We start from the raw sequence: 12224 nt of genomic DNA, 5'->3' as shown, positions 1-12224 counted from the left end.
ACTTCTTCAGTCTGGTACTGGATAGCCTTTACTGCCTCCACATGTCAGGCGTAGAGTATCTTCTCTTCCCCCAGCAGCCCCAGAGGCAAAAAAAATAGTTTGTATTTTATGGCTTTTTATTCAGTCATCTGGTTGCAAGACAAAAGATCCATGTCTCCACGTACAGGAGATGTTGGCTGCTCTGAGTCCCTCCTCCTCCGTCTTCCACAACATCCTGGAAACCTATGGGAAGCCACATCCCTCTGTACTCTCTGTTCTTGAATGTGGAGGGACCGGTGAGCCCTTGGACTAGGAGGGTCTCCCATACTCTCCAGGGAGGTCTCTGCTGTCTGCTCTCTAACTTCCCCCTCCTCCTCATCCACTATCTCATAATTAGGCAATTCATCATTCAGATGTACATTTCATTTCCCATTCCTCCTGTTCAGTCCAGTCCCTGACACCACATCACTTTCCCATCATGTAGCACTCGGTGGTTTCAGTATATCATGGGGTTTTCCAAGATGGTGCTTTAGAACCCGCCATGGGTGTGTGGATGTGGCAAAAAGGCATAGTTTCTTTGAATGAATTCAAAAAGTTCTCTTTACAAGCAGAAGCAGCATCATAGACCATGTGATTCAGTGAATGGGAGCTTCGTGGGCCAAAAAATGCTTGGGGATTTAACTCCCATGCCCGTGTCTGTACTTCACTGTTCTTCCCTCTCATGTTGGCTCCATTTTCATAGCCCTGGCTTCTCATGCGTGCAGTGTCAATCGCCATTTCTTCGAGCTTTTGTAGAAGCACATTTGTCGTCCCTGCTGCCATGGCTGCTAGGGGAAAAAGGGAAGGGCACACCATGGAAGATTCCAAGGACTAGAGAATGAAACAGTTGCTAGAAAAACACATTAATGGAGAAGGAGAAACAGCACTTCTTTATAAGACTCCAGGGATTCCTATCACTTGGAGTTAAAACAGCTCACTTGTCAATCATTCTGACTTCACCCATTGCCTAAAAACACTGAAAGGCAAAAGCGGCCAGGCTGGCTCATCTGAAAGAAATCACATAGAAAGGTATTTGCACATTAGGAGGACTAGATACTTATTTTTATTTTTATTGTAATGAAACCTCGGAGCTGGGCTCCTGTTGGCCTGGGACATCCCTATCTGCTGTACCTGCTCCTCAACATTCCTGCCCCAGTCACTTTCTTTTAACCACATGCCAACAAATTCACCTTTGCAGCTCATTCCCACCTTGTGAAGGTAACTTCACAAGCCCCAGACCATGTGGGAGGAGCTAGTCCTACACCAGGTAATGGATATGTGAATGTGACAGCCATGTGATGTATATAGCACAGCAGGCCTGTGTTCATAACTGAAATCTAGCTTAGCTGCTCAGGAGTCTGAAACACTCTTGTGTGTCTTTTTGCTTTTTGAGTATGCACATTCAGCTGGCAGATCCTGACCTTGGTGGATGCAAGGCATGGAAAATAAGGCTTAGCTGGTCTTCTGTGGGACTTTGAAGAAAACATTCCCTGTTGTGATGAGACTGGCTTGTTTTTTACTGCATTAGGAAATGCTGTATTAGGATTTATTTTTTTATTTTCCTGTCCCTGGGGGAAGTGCAAGGTTGACTCACAGTGCTGTTTTTGTTGCAACCTCTCTGGTGAGTTTAAGTGGTGTGCTTTTCTGAGTAGAAAATCTTCAATGCCTGAGCTTTATTTTTTTTTATGATTTCCCACCTGCCATGTGGAGTGTAAAAAACTACAGAATTCACTTGGTGAATCCCGCAGTGTTTATAGATACTCTAGACAGAGAAGCAAGTAACTGTGTTGTCAAGAATAATTCCTCTTGTACTGGAACACTGCTAAACAGAAATGCCAATCTGTTCACCTACAATATAACGGGGAAGAAGAGAGAGAGAGAGATTCATAACAGTACAAAAAAAGTATTTCTAACAAGGTCTTTCAAAACCACCACCTGCCTTTTATTCATAGAAAAAGCTTTCTATGATTTATCAGCTCAGCCTTCAGTAGGATTTGCAACTTACTCCCCAATGCCAAGCCTACCATGCCATGTCTATTATCTAATGTGCACCATTAAGTTCAAGTAGACCCAGAAATAGAGGAATGCCATTTTGTAATGTTGTTATTTGATTTATATCCCGCCCTTTCTCCCAAAGGAACCCAACTGAAGTTCTTCTGTTGCTGCATGTTTTCGTTTGTTACTCCATTGTTTCTGAATGACAGAGCATAGCCCATTGGTTTTAGCAAGTGGAAATACCTTGTGGTGAAGCCTACCGTCCATCTTTATTAACTAATCTATATGTGTGTCAAAAATCTGTTTGGGTTTGTTTGGTTTTGCTTTTGCAGATGTCTGTATCTGAAGAAGCACCTGCAAGAATCAAAGTCTTCAAGTCTAAACAACTTGCTGCTTCAGTAAAATATATGTGGTGCTCATTCTCTCTGTAGGACTGAGTTATGATACTATACAGCATATAAAATCTGACCAATAGCCTTGTTAAGTATCCTTCCTGGTTTGAAATTCCATTACAGTGGTACCTTTGGTTACGAACTTGATTTGTTCCAGAGGCCCATTCTTAACCTGAAACCATTCTTAACCTGAGGTACCACTTTAGCTAATGGGGCCTCCCGCTGCCGCTGCACCACCAGCGCGTGATTTCTGTTCTCATCCTCAGTTAAAGTTCTTAACCCGAGGTACTACTTCCGGGTTAATGGAGTCTGTAACCCAAAGTGTTTGCAACCTGAGGTGTTTGTAACCCAAGGTATCACTGTATAGTTCTAGTTTTTTACCCTCTGACAAAAGGGTAAAAAGCATAGGTGTCTCCACCCATAAAATTAACCTGTGCCACAGTTATCATGTTAAGGCCAGAGGCCTTATTAGTCTCATTGGGATAATGGATGCTATCATGGCATCCCCAGGCACATTCCACATAATATTAAATTTTTCCGAGACAGGAAGTAGACCAGCTTATTAGTAGATAAAAAAAGGCTGATATAGCAACAGTTGCTCTTACATGACATGACAGCAGCTCCTTTAATTTACAGTAGTGAATTAGAAGGTGAAGGAACTAGCAAGAGGGCCAGTCTTAGCACCCGAGAATATATGAGGTGCCGTGCTGCAGACATTTAGCCCTCAACTCACCAAGGGTTATAGGAGCAACAACAGTGATATGTAGGGCCAGGGACTGTGCTTTCATTCTGTCCCCTCACAAGATAGCAACCACAGTGGGAGGACAAGGTAAGGAGGGCTAGAGAACCTAGTTATGGGTCAAGGCACATCTTATTTTCCTCTCTCAATCACCCTACGGCAGTATGAGATGATGAGTGGCAGAGTTCTACTTCACTGGCTATAACAAAGTTGATGGGATCAGTTTTCAGTGAAGGAATATTTTGGGTAGGAAATTATGGTTACAATCAGTGAAGTGGCAGCAGCTTTTCAGGTTTTCTGGTTGGCTCCTGGTTCAGTCATTGTCTGGTTACAAAACATAGAGAGCAAGCCTTTATTGCTACAAATACATATTTAAACATACATTCAGACCAATGTAATTTTGTTCCCCAAATTCCAATGTAAATTGTGGCTGCTTTCCAACCATATACAATTGATCCAACTTTACAACAGATCTATAAAAATGTAATCATAAAGATGATTTATAGTACTGCTTTCTTCTCTGCACAAGGAAAGAAGCAGGTTTACTTATTATTTATTGAAGTGACGAAAATTAGCCTAGACAACAGTCTATTAAGTGCAAGGCAGAGGTTTGCTTTTCCCCCTTAAACTACATTATTGTAACATGAATTTGGCTCTTGTCATCGGTGCTGTATTAAAAATGGGCACCCTTGGAAATGAAATGCATTTTCATTTTAAGTGGGATATTTATCCATTTGTTTTATCTTTGCTTTATCACTATCATGACATGCCTTTTATAGATTTTTGCTTGGTTTGGGGGTTGATGAGAGCCTAAAGAGAGGTGGTCCACCTCCTCTGGGCTTCCTCAACCTGGTGCCCTTCAGATGTTGTTGGATTTATGACTTGCATAATCTCTAATCTCTTGCCATGCTGGCTGGTGCTGATGAAAGTTGTCAGTCAAAATATCTGGAGGGCACCAGATTGGGAAAGACTGATCTTGTTAAGAATTCTGTTTCTCATGAGATAATTTCAAGTGTTTTTCTGCGCACAGGGATAATGTGTGGAGGGTGAAGCAGGATCACATCACCTGGATTCTGTCCCAATTGCCAGCTCCCCCCCCCCCACATTAAGCAAAAGAGGATTGTGTGTAATTGTTCCATATGAGCTGTCAGAAAGCAGACTGAGGTTTACAGCTCTGAAGAGGAATGGTGGGAACCTCCCCCTCTTCCTCCTCCTGACCAGGATCCTCAAGCTGCTCAGGAACAGTGGAGCGGTATAGATTTAGAGAATTGGTTTGCAGAGGGACATAGTTCGGAAAACAACAGCTGAGCAGTGCTGAGTAGGGAACAGCCAGGAGAAGCAGAACAGGGGGAGAGAGAGATAAATAACTCCCCTTCACTAGAAAGTGTCCAGCCTCTCTCTTCAAGAGCAAGGAGAGCTGATAAGGTTGCTACGCAGAAGGCTCTGTTGTTGCGAGATCAGGTTGCAAGAAGGGGAAAGTGACGGAGATGAATCGGCGGGGAAGTAGGAGCGAAGCTTAATTGGGAGCACCTTCACTCTGATAATGGCTGTGTTGTTCTTTTGTTGTGATCATAAAAGGTAAACGGAACCCTGACCATTAGGTCCAGTCGTGGCCGACTCTGGGGTTGCGGTGCTCATCTTGCTTTATTGGCAGAGGGAGCCAGCGTACAGCTTCCAGGTCATGTGGCCAGCATGACTAAGCCGCTTCCGGCGAACCAGAGCAGCGCACGGAAACGCCATTTACCTTCCCACCAGAGCGGTACCTATTTATCTACTTGCACTTTGACGTGCTTTTGAACTGCTAGGTTGGCAGGAGCAGGGACTGAGCAACGGGAGCTCACCCCGTCACAGGGATTCAAACTGCCGGCCTTCTGATCGGCAAGTCCTAGGCTCTGGGGTTTAACCCACAGCGCCACCTGCATCCCGTTGTGATCATTAAACACTCTTAAACTGGTAAGGAACTCTATTTGCTTTGTTCTGCAGATGCACAGCCAAAGGAGGTGGGGAGGAAGCCGTTTCTCTAAAGCCTGACATGTGCTGAACCCCATACCATGCAGGATATCTATGTACAAACAACTGCTTATGTGTAGACATTCCTTTTCAGGCATCAGCATGCAATATGCGGAAGATGGGAGGCAGAGCTGGCATGACATTTGGGGTTAAGACCTTGTTACATCTTCCCTGTGTTATCCTTATCAGCACTGGGAGACTGCAGTGGCCAATCATGTTTCTAGGAAGTCACCAGCAGGGCATGAAAACCATGGTGCTCTTTCCCTCCCAGGTTTTCGCCCCCACTCTAGACACCAATATTCAGCGACATACTGATCCTGGAGGTTGCATATATCCATCATGACTTGTAGGGCTGGCAAAGATTCCTATCTGCAATGTTGGATAGACACTGCTTGTCAGTAATAATAAGTCTGAAATGTTTCTTGTAGCAACCTTGACAATTGTATTTGGACTCTCCAGTGGCTCAGATAAATGCTTGCAAGTTTGGACCCATTGGGAGATAATTCCCATTTCTTCCCAAGAAGGGCTGTGATGTTGATCGAATCTGAGCCTTGCAAAGCATCTCATTTAATGGAGAAGCAGTGGCCAGGTCATCCGCCAAACATTACAGACATCCTAAGATTGTTCTGATCTAGGTAAAAATATGGCTGTACATGAAATGAAAAGAGGAGTTAAAACAAGTTTTTAACGTAGTTTTGAGGACTTAGATATCTGAACTGGTTTGCTGTTCTTTTAATCAGAAGATTAAAAAACCAAAAAGAAATCTTATTTCCCTTTTACTTCAAATAAACAACATTCATATTTGGTTCAATTAAAAGAGGGATAGATCTTCAGCCTGGTTCTTCTTCTTATGTTCAGTTTGTTCCTGCTTTTATTAAAAGAGAAGGAAATGTCGCTTTTGTTCTGAGAACCTCCTTTTCTTTGTAGTAGGATCAAAGCAGTTTTGTATCTTCAGTTTTCCCCAAGTTTGCAGTCTCTGATGGTTACAACTTCTAGACTTCTGGTATCTACTTACTATGCATACAATTTCCTATAGTTCACAATTCTTTTGTAAGATAACAATGACTCTTAAATAACAAAATGTAACTAAACAAATGAATGATGTTGAGCATACAATGGAGCACAGCAGACAAAGAGCCCATGAAGTTTCTGAATAGTCTTTAAGGGTATGATCCTAAGGAACTACTTTTGCTTGTGCTTAAAGGATGTATGAAAAGACAGGTATCTTCCTTGGCAGTACTTGCAATAGGAAATGTGCCATCTTCCTATACCTCCTTATTCATTAATTTAAATTAGTTTTTTTCTTGTCTTTTGAGTAACAAGCCCACTTCCAATAAAAATGGACTTTTTGTGGCAAGGATGGTGATGGGAAAATGCACCAGAAAGTGTGGGATAGCTATTAATTATGGGGAAGCTGTACAATCTGCAGGCAAAGTAATCAGAATTAATGTTCAATGAAGAGTGGAGAAAAAAATGCTCAATAAAGAGTTGTTCTCCATTTTAATAAGCCATCTTCTTCTACTCCAGATAAGATTGCTCTTCTTACGCAATGCTGCTGAAGTACACAATTGTTAAAACTATATGAAATGGAAAACTATTTACATGAATCATTTACTGCTGAAAATAATGATATATTAACAAAATCTGATGGGACATGTGCAAGCAACATCTTCCAAAAACAAAAAATGGACTGTAATGGCTTGGCTCTCCCACAGAAGCGAGACACCGGCAGTAATTATCTCAGGTTTATTGCTCAAACACATAAATCACGCCAGAGCTCCTTAACTCCGTGTCTGACTCCAAGTTAGCAGTTGCCGAGTCTAAACTCCGCCCCTTCCTCTTCTTCCAACAGAGGAAAAAACCCTTTCTTTTCCGCTCTTTTCCCCTCCTCTCACTGACCTTTTCGCGCCTTCGAGTTTTTGGGCTAGCTATTCCCGGCCTCTCCCCTTCTATCTCTGAGCTATCTTCTGCTTGCTCTCTGACGTTTTCTGATGCTATGCCACTTGGCTTCCCCTCCTCCCTCTCACATTCCAGTGTCCTTATCTCCCTTGGCTTGCTTAGATTTCCAGCTTCTGTCAGCTCCAGAACAAAGTTGACATGGACCCACATTCCCCTCTCCTCCAATAATGCTACAACAGAAATGAAGGGCTTTCGCTGCCACTCTTCGTGTCTGCCTTATTGCAGATTGCAGCCCAGTTTGGGATGTGATCAGTGGCGTGTGGTGAATTTTTTAGTAGGGGAACAGTTAGGGCCAGAGGTGCCGGCTTGCAAGAGTGATTGTGAAGGGGTGGGCGACAGACATCACAATGTCCTGACGTCACGCACATGAGCATCACGCCTCCCTCCCTAAACCGGGCAGAACTTTCCCGGGCTTTGAGAAGGATGTGTCAGGGGAACATTTAAGGGACTAGTCTAATCCCGCCACCCAGTCCACTGACAGAATGCCACTGGATGTGATCTTGCCATCAAAAAGAAGGGCTCATCACACCTCCATTTGCCCCGCTGCTTTCCCCTGGGTAAACCTAATCTTCAGCGCTGAATCCGTACAAACGGCAGTCAGGTTTTTCATGAATTGCCATCAGTTCCGATTTATCATTAAAGAGTGGGTTTTCTGAGGGAAAGCTGCCTAGCAAAGGCCAAAAGTGCTCAGACCCCTGCCTAGAAAGTATGGGAGAAGTGGGAAACTACCCGGACATGAGCTGTCTAGGGGTGTGACAAGTGGAAGTGTGGACGAACCCGAAGTTAGGAAGATTAAAAGTGAAGCCTGAATTAAATTCAGGATGAAGTTGAGAAGTGACAGGTTAAATGAAATCAGTAACAGGAATGGGAAGGACATGCAAAGGAAAAGTTCACAGAGAGAAGTGTCCAGGGTTTGTTAATGACATGAAACAGATAAAAAACCTGGAATAGCAAGCGTGACTCCATGAAACAACCTGTAAAATGTGGCTTTTTTAAAAAAAGTGGTTGCACTCCAATGTATATAATGTGTATAATAATAACAGTAGTAATATAATAATAATGGTAAAAAGGCCATGTTTCAGGGATTGTGTAAAAGAAAGTCAAAGAGACAGTTCAGAAGTTTGGTTTTCTAGGGGACTATAGAATGATAGGCTAACCAACATTAGCATCAGCTTCTAATAACTAATTTTCTTTGTTAACAAGGGTTACCAAGATGACTACAACTCTGGATATAAGATAACAAAGCATTGATCTTCCTTAAATATTTTTTCATGCTCCTTTTATGATTTTTCAGTGGGCAGGCAGCCTCATAAAATGTTGGAACAACTGTTCCAGAAAACAACCATGTCAAGAAAATAACAGTGGACTCAGCTTTGGTTCCAGGCATGAAATTTTTAAATGGGCTATGTGAAATAGCAGCAGAGTGACTTGGGTCCACAAAAGGCCTCTGAATTGTATTTGTTTAAGGACTGCAGAACTGTTTGTGTAGAGCCGAAATTCCTAAAAGCTGCTTACAGAGTGGGAAAATTCTATGCATTGCAGGCATAAATTAGAAAGAAGATGCTTGCCATTTTGTTTTCCTCAGCATTTTTTTTTAAGAGGAAGAAATGCTAAGAATGGCTTCTTGGAAGTTCCAAATCCATTTACTATGTGTTCATATTTTGCAAACATAATATGCCTTTGGAAAACGACACAACAATAACAGCAGAGTTGGGATTAAATCTGATAACATACATAGTATTTTAATAAAAGTTCATCAAACTGCTTTTGGAAAATATTTATAGCAACATGGTTGAAAAATAACAACAGTGATAAGGAAGGGACAGTAATATTGCTTTGCCACACTGGCACTGCCCATAGCACTTGAGCCTGGATTGGACTTGCTGTGATCATGTGATAGCAGTGAGACTGGTTTGGAATCCAATGGATCCCAAATTGCATGTTCAGTGGGCAGGACAGAGAGTGCCTCATAGATGGAGTGACAATTGTGTCACTCCAGTGGCTGCCAGGATGCTGTCATAGCTGGGAGAGCTGAGTGGAGGGGCACTTCCACTCAGACTAACCCACATACCCAGCCAGCACAATAATGCTTGGATTGCTCTGTAACTTTAGTAGTAGCCTGCTCTGGAAATAAGAGAAAAAGAATGGATGAGTTGAGGAATGGAGGGGATTGTGTCTGTTGTTGGCAGCCATACAGTTTGTTGTTGTTGTTTAGTCGTTTAGTCGTGTCCGACTCTTCGTGACCCCATGGACCAGAGCACGCCAGGCACTCCTGTCTTCCACTGCCTCCCGCAGTTTGGTCAAACTCATGCTGGTAGCTTCGAGAACACTGTCCAACCATCTCGTCCTCTGTCGTCCCCTTCTCCTTGTGCCCTCCATCTTTCCCAACATCAGGGTCTTTTCCAGGGAGTCTTCTCTTCTCATGAGGTGGCCAAAGTATTGGAGCCTCAGCTTCACGATCTGTCCTTCTAGTGAGCACTCAGGGCTGATTTCCTTAAGAATGCCATACAGTTTACTACACTGTAAATAGGCAAACAACAACTAAACAAATTTATGAAGTTATCAGTAAATATTAATGTCCCAGTAGACCAGTCAAAACCTCTTTATTCCAACTACAGTACACTTCGGTTCCTATGCATCCAAATTGCTGCAAACACATTAGGTCAGAGATCAGCAGCCTGTGGCCCATGTGCCACAAGGCACCCACGGGGGTTGTTTAAATGGCCCATGAGCCGCCCCCGAACCGAGCCACCTGCTTGGTGAGTCCCTGCGCACTGTGCTAAACTGGCAGAGTGGGGACTTGCTTCCGCAGTGCCAGAAATCATGTCTGCGCAGACGCAATCCGGCCCACGGAGCGATCTCCGCAGGAGTGAACCAGCCCAGGCGAGGCAAACCTTGCCAACCCCTGCATTGTGTGAATAGCAGAAAAGTTGCTTTAACCTGGTTCAAAGGACACTTATATTATTACAGAAGGGCCAGTAAAAGTTTTCATTTGTAATAAGAATGTATACTGCACAGCAGGGAGAACTTTAATTGTGCCGCTGCCCTCTGAAAAAGGTGCATACAGCTGAGGCATAGATGTGCGAGTCTCAACCATTTTATGGATTTAGAGTGTCCTCACCTTCCTGCAATTTGCTGATTTTCTTTCTCCCTTCCTTTTTTGCCTTTCATCAAAATAAGAACTGGAATCCAGCATGAAGTCCTTGAACAAGGGAAAATACGTGGTTGGCCTTTAGGAAAACATTCTTTTCTACCTCTTATAATAACCTACTGGGAGGAACATGGGCTTTTAGGAAAATGTCACTGTGTTGTTGTAGTTGTTTCACTACTGAGCTGAATTATTTGCAGCGCTGTGTGGGTGCTTGCGTTCACCCTGTACCGGGGTCACCGGCCACTTATCACTGTGTGAGTCACTTTGAGTAATGGCAGAAGCAGTTTGTTTGCCTAAATGAAAATTTGCAAGGGCCCTCCTTAGAAAACACAGCAAGAGAATGCACCTCCCATTTTTTCTTTGCTTGATAGGTCTAGTGCTCTTTTTCTGGGGGGGCGCAGGGGTATGCACACTCGTAAACATTTTGTGAATCTAAGTTTGGCCTCATTGAGGGGCAGTATTTTAATATGAGTAGGAAAATGAGAGTACTCCTAAACATTTTTTTTAGAAAAAAAAAGCACTGGATAGATCTATATGAAACACTTTGCCATTATTGAAGAAAGTTGAGGAAAGAAGAAACACACACACATTTTCTGTCATGAAAACCAAAGGAGCACACCTAGTAAGTCATTCCATTATGTTGTGTTTCTTCAAAAGAGGCCCCACAGCTTAGCAATTTAACCTAAAACAGTGAATGCATCGTAATTCGTTATATTTTGCTAGGCAAATGTTGGGTTATTTTCTATCTTCTGACAGACTGATAAACTATCAGTCTGAGAAAGTGTGTTCTCCCTCATGGAGAGCACAGGTTGCGGGCGGGGCTGACAAGACACCTCACTGTTACTAAGCAAATGGTTTGGCCATCCTTTAACAGGGGCGGGCTGTTACTGGGGAAATCTAGATGTTGCCATTTGTTGATTGACAGCCCTATTTGTTAAATACAATGCTTGCAGCGAGGAACTTCCTCTTTTCACTGCTTAATTCGGATCACCCGGCCTCCCTTCCCTAATTTTAGGCTGTTTGCTTGACCTTGCTATGCCTGTCATGGGGTCATCTGCTTTGGGGCAGAGGCCTGGTAAGAATTTTGTCCGTTTGGCTGATTAGTGTGTGCCACTTGGTTTTTGCGTAGCAAATCGTCACAACTTGTAAGGTTTGCGGTTAGGCTTTGGTCTTGGAATTGGTTGGTGGAGGGGTATGGATTCGGCTGTGCCTGCCCCTCCAAAATGCTGCTGCTGCTTCAAGGGTTTTCCGTTAAAAGAACCCAGGGGCTCCCCATGCTTTTGTCCGAAACCCCTTGGCAAGGGGCTAGGGCCACGCAAGCCCCTGGGAACATTCTGGGGAGAGGTGAGGCATGGTTCCCAGTCCCGTCTCTCTCCCCAGGTGACTTACCCTTGCTGACTTCGCGGGGGTGCAAATGTCAGAGCTGTCCCCGGACGGGGTCAGTTAGTGCTACCAATGCCTAAGCAACCACTCACATTGCTGTAATTTGAATAAAGTTGTGGCCAAAATTATGTCAAAAACCTTAAACAAAAATTAAGTGTCAATTGTGTTTTTCTTTGGGGGGGGTGTCTTGGGGACCTCGACACGCAAACAATTATATTGATTTAATATTAATTTTTTAACTTTGCATAAAATGGTTTTCAAGGTGGCTTTCAAATTACAAACAAAACATATTATGCACAGCACCGTTACAAACAAAGCGAGAACAATAGAAGTCAGAAAATCAGAGCACTTCTTAAAAAGGGCAGAGAAGGCATCAATAAACCAAAGGAAACAGGAAAAACATGCAACCACTTAAAAACAAGCAAAACAACAGATGAAACAACATCTAGCTATTCAAAAGCCTAAGCAAACTAAGATGCTTTCCACCTGATGATGGTACCAAGTGTAGTGACTAGACGTGAGGGCCTTTTATTGAATATAAAATGCATTTATTAGGGGCGGGGGGGGGGGAGGAACC

Source organism: Podarcis erhardii (genome assembly GCF_964252035.2).
Source record: "Podarcis erhardii genome assembly, chromosome: 9".
In the NCBI taxonomy this organism is placed as follows: domain Eukaryota; kingdom Metazoa; phylum Chordata; class Lepidosauria; order Squamata; family Lacertidae; genus Podarcis; species Podarcis erhardii.
The sequence above is the reverse complement of the archived record's forward strand: the minus strand, read 5'-3'. Positions refer to the sequence as shown.